The following is a 5,805-nucleotide window of genomic DNA, read 5'->3' on the forward strand; positions in this document are numbered from 1 at the left end:
CTTTCGAGGCGATGCTTCCCCGTGTTCCTTTGCTGAAGGCTCTTGAATTTCGCAGCCTTAGCCTTGGCTGCCTCGGTAGCGCAAGTGTCCTTGAACTTATCGAACTCCTCTTCCGTAAGTGTCAGATTTTCCTCCAGAATCTTGGACAGGGGTTCGTCAGCCTCAATAGCTCGTTTCACCCTCCCTTTCCAGGAGGCCAAATCATTGCTAAACATGCCCATGGCGTGATTGTTAATCTTTTTCATCTTCGGATCATCCCACGGTTGTTCTATGTTATCATCCCGGTCGGGGAACTTGAATCTCTTATGCAACTTCGTTAGGAGCAACTGCGTCAAATGTTGTTTACTCCTTAAGTCATCGTCGTTGATGCTCACGCATTCCTGTAGGATGCATCCTAATTGGTTCCCATAGCACTTGCGAGGTTCTTCCGGCTCTAATGGCTCAAACTTGCCAGGTGCCATCTTTGTGATCACAAGTCGTCCAATCCCTAGTTTGTTAGGTTTTCGTATCCTCTACTTCTTATGCTTCCTCTTTTCGGTAGCGACATCGGCGCCGGTACCTTCCCCGCCGGTCTCGGTGCCGCCATCGGTGCCGGCGCCGTCGGTGTCGATGTCGGCATTAGTACCATCATCGAGGCCGACCTGCAAACCTTGCTTAGCAGTCAAATAGTCGAGGTACTCTTGTTCACCCTCATAATCCATCTCGTTTGCATCTTGGTCAGAAGGCCCAGTTTCTTCGTTGTTCGACATGTTTCCTATGATTAAGTGTCCTCGTTTATTTCTAAAAGTATGAATAAATGAGAAATGGCATAAAAAAGAAATCTATGTGCCAGCACTCGATATGCCAACTATGTAGCACAAATCATGCCTTTATTCACGGCAAATTTTGGCATGACCTTTGCTAAAAAATGGACATATCGAGCGCCTGAAATTCACCGGAACGGAAATGAATCAACATTTGGGCGTAACATAGGCCACTCGGATCATTTACCAAAATTGAACCAAAAGATCACATGTCCAAATGACATGTTCAAAGTCCAAACATGACATGTCCAAAACATGACATATCCACATATCACATGTCTAGTTCAAATTTGCATATAAATTTAGCCTACCTAAATTTGCTTTAACAAGGGATGTTGATTTGGACAATTGCTTAAATGCTGCCTTTTTTTAACTACAATTGCTTAACCCTAAATTTCTGTCCTATTTTAAAACCTAGCTAAATTCATAACTAAATAGATAACCTAATTAACCTACTGCCCTAACTAAAACCTAAGTAAATTAACCGAAGAACCCTAGCTAGCAGAGAGAGAGGGGGGGTTTACAGAGGGTGCAGGGGCGAGGAGGCAGGCCCGACGACGGCCGAGGTTGGGAGGGGAGGAATCAGAGGAGGGAGGCGAGGGCTGACGGGTCGGGGGCGAGCGCGCCAGGGTCGGGGGCGAGCACCGGGTCGGGGACGAGGGCCGGGTCAGGGGCGAGCACGGGGGCCGGGTCGGGGGAGAGCGCCGGGGCGCGGCGGTGCGACGAGGGAGAGAGTGGGAATTTGGGGGGGAAAGAGGCGGGATGAAGCAGGGAGAGTGAGAATTTTGGGTTAAGTGGACGTAGCAGTAGCGCGTTTAGATAGAACGCGCTGCTACTACCTTCACTAGCTGTAGCGGTTTAGATAAAACGCGCTGCTACTACCTTCACTAGTTCCAGCGGTTTAGATAAAACACTCTGCTACTACCTTCACTAGCTGTAGCGGTTTTATAAGGAAATCGCTACCGCTAGCTTGACTGTAGCTGTTTTATAAGGAAATCGCTACTGCCAGTTTTCCTTTTTCTTTTCCTTTATTTTCTCCCACTTTTATTTCCCGAGAGCAGTGAACGAAGGGAAGGCGATATATATTGCATCATTTGACGGTTAAATATGTATACAAAATAGGAACATATATATTACATCATTGGACTCATGCATAATAATGGCTGTGTGTATACAAAATAGGAACATATATATATATTACATCATTTGACCGATAACATACGGTTCCTCAGTGCTGACGTTTTCGTTTTTGAGTCAGCTTCTTTCCCTTCTTGTTCGTCGAAGAATAATTGTTCCCCTCATTGTGACTTTGACTTTTCCATGGAGTACGATTTTTCTTAGGTAATGTAGTATTGATTCTTCTTTTGACGTATACTTCATCATCATCGTCATCTTCCCTCATTGGGTTGCCGTACTGATCATAGTCTTCCTCGTTGGCGACTCCATCAATTCCAATGATGTTCCTTTTGCCTCTCCTCACGACAACACGACTGGGATTGCATGGGTCGGATATGAAGAAGCATTGTGTCACGTGCTTAGAGTGTACCCATGGCTCGTTTTTGGTGATAGCATTCACGGTAGCGCTCTTGGCGTCGGGTATAGTCATGGTAGTGAAAATCCGGTTTTCTCTTTCAACATTCTTAGCCCATCTGACACAGAACATCGTCGTGTTGTGCAGTCCAGAGTAGTCAAGCTCCCAGATCTCCTCGACCCTTCCATAAAATCGTTCAGTTGCGCCGTTGTCGCTGCCGGTCATGCATTCCATCGTCACCCCCGAGTTCTGATCATCACTGTCCATATCTTTGGCCTCCGTGTAGAACGTGTATCCATTGATATCATATGCCTGATACGTTACGAGGTTGGGAGAGGGGCCATGTGCTAAGGCGTATATGAGCAATCCGTCCTTAGAGCCCTCCTCCGGGGGATTAGCAATAATATGCTCTTTGAACCAATGTAGGAAAGTGGAGTTGTGCTCTCTAGTAACTTCGGCGTCCATCCTGCATACCCCCCGGTCATGATACTTCTTTGTGATAATTTCTTTGTGCAGTGCCATGAAAGGATCTACCCCGTCTAGGTGTTGTAGCACTACCAAGTTTGCTCTGTCAAAGTCGCTGCATCGATCTGAGTATGCCACGTGCAGTTCCCTATGACCGTTGCAGTGACCTTCTCCTTCGAGCCTCCCATCGTGCTTGTTAACGGGCAAACCAACACTAACACCAGGCGGCTAGTCTGCGCCATATAGAAAATTCTCATAGAAAGAGATGCACCCTTGTGTCACATAGCCCTGGACGATGCTTCCATCCGGACGGGACATGTTACGAACGAATCCTTTGATGATCCCATTCATCCTCTCAAATGGCATCATGTTGTGCAGGAATGACGGCCCCAGGTCTATTATGTCATCCACAATATGGACACATAGATGCACCATCACGTCAAAGAACGCGGGCGGGAAGTACATCTCAAGCTCATTCAGTATCACAATGATCTCTTCCTATAGCCATCGGAGCTGCTTCACACTGATCGATTTTCAAGAGATGACGTCGAAAAAGTTGCAGAGACCAATAAGCGTGTCATGGACGTGCTTGTCCATTATCCCTCTAAGGGCAACAGGTAGTATCTGCGTCATCATCACATGACAGTCATGGGACCTCATCCCGCTGAACCTTTTCTTGTCTGTGTCTAGATATCTTTTTATCTTGCCACAGTGACCGGAACTAACTTTGACTCTGTTAAGGCACCTAAAGAATTGATGGATCTCAGCCTGAGTTAAGGTGAAGCAAGAAGGGGGGCAATAATCCTCTTTCTTTATTTTCTTGCCCTTCTTCTCTCGTGCCTCTGTCTCCGTCTCTGTCTCGTCTGACATTTTACGGGGCGGCATGTGCAGATCTTCCCTAATTTTCAAATCTTGCAAGTCTTTTCTTGCCTTCGGCCCATCCTTGGTCTTATCCGGCATGTTCATCAGTGTTGCGAGCAAGCTCTCAAGGACATTCTTACAGATATGCATTTGATCAAGGCAATGAGGCGTATCAAGTTTGTGCCAGTACTCCAAGTCCCAGAACACAGACCTCGTATTCCATACCTTCAGCAGCGGCTCTGGCGCCTTTCTCATCGTCTTTCTTGGTGCGGGGCACTCCTTCCAGTTTTTCAACAGCTCATGGATTTCGGCACCGCTCCACTTACGTGGAGGTCCTCGATGCTCAGTGTGACCATTGAATAGATCTCCATGGTTTCTCCGCGGGTCGTCCTGTTCGAGCCATCTTCGATGCCCCATGTACACGATTTTCCCAGACCCGCCATCTTTCCTTGACGTTAGCTGCTGAGACGTCGTATCATCCGTGCACCGCGTGCATCCGCAATATCCATGGCACACCTAGCCTGCCACATATCCGTAACCGAGATAGTCCTGCACTGTCGTGATCAGTGCAGCTCTCATGTTGAAATACTCGCCTTTGCTGGCATCCCATGTCTTGGCGGGTGTTTTCCATAATGTGTCTAACTCCTCTTGAAGTAGCCCGGATACAAATTAATATTATTTCCTGGTTGTTTCGGCCCTTGAATAAGCATGATCATGTGAATGTACTTCGATTTCATGCACAACCAGGGGGGAGGTTGTACATCCATACAAACACGGGCCATGTGCTATGGTTGGTGTTCTGGTTGCCAAACGGGTTCATGCCATCGGTACATGCGCCGAGCACGATGTTCCTTGCATCACATTCAAAATACCGATAGAAGCTGTTCAACGCTCTCCACTGGCTTCCATCCTTGACGTGTCTCAGCTTCGGATCATCTCCATCGTCGGGCTTCTTCCTCTCCGTGTGCCAGCGCATTAGCTTTGCTTCCTTGGGATCTACAAAATACCTCTGGAGACGGGGAGTGATCGGTAAGTACCATAACACTTTCTGGGGACATTTCTTCCCGGCCTTCTTGTATCGAGAAGCATTGCACACCAGACAGCTTGTTTTTTCCGCGTGCTCCTTCCGATAAATTATGCAATCGTTGATGCATGCATGGTATCTAACGTGTCGCAGATCAAGAGGGCACACGATCTTCTTGGCCTCATCAACACTACTAGGACATAGATTACCCGCGGGAAGAACATCCTTTAGGTACTTGAGATGCTCATCAAGGCTAGTGTCGGTCCATTTGTTTTTAGCCTTCGTCTTCAGGAGTTGGAGCGTGAAACTCAAGCGGGTCACCTCAGGATTGCAACCATCATACAATGGAGTATTCGAGTCTACCACCAGTTGCTCTAGCTTAGCCTCCTCTCTAGAAGCATCTCTCTCAGTACTCATCTCCTTGCGAAGCAATGCTTGAACATGAGGGTCCCGCACGATTGAACTTAGTACCGACGAACTCTGCTGCGTGGAGTCCATGTCGTTCTCTCTGCCGCCATGTCCGGCCCCTTCTCTGCCGCAATGTCCGACCCCTTCTCCGCCGCCATGTCCGGCCCCTTCTCTGCCGCCATGTCCGGCCCCTTCTCCGCCACCATGTCCGGCCTCTTTCCCGCCGCCATTATCGATCATCTCTTCGTCTTACCCCGTGTCATCATTGCCTGCCCCGTCGGCATCCTCAACATCGTCATCCTCATCTTCAATTATCCATCGAGTATAGCCATCCATGAAACCAGTCATGAGCAGGTGCGCTTCGACACGACCATCGTCATGTGGGTCGAGCCAAACTATTCCTTTGCATTTTCGACACGGACATAAAACCTTTGTCTGGTTATTTTCTTTCATGTCCTGCACCGCCGACCGCAACCACCTGTCCACCATCGTTCCACTGACCATCGTCAACTCTACATGGTAATAATAAACAAATTGATTATAAAAATGCGTGCATGCATCAAAGTCATACAAAAATTCGGCATGACCTTCCTTCAAAATAGGACATATATAGATCTAGAGTTTGCCCCGAATTCGCCGAAATGAAAATAAATCGACATTTCGGCAAAACATAGGCAACTCAAAAGCACAATTTGGCATCAACTCATGCCACA

Source organism: Triticum urartu, chromosome 4 (assembly GCF_003073215.2).
Source record: "Triticum urartu cultivar G1812 chromosome 4, Tu2.1, whole genome shotgun sequence".
Taxonomy (NCBI): Eukaryota; Viridiplantae; Streptophyta; class Magnoliopsida; order Poales; family Poaceae; genus Triticum; species Triticum urartu.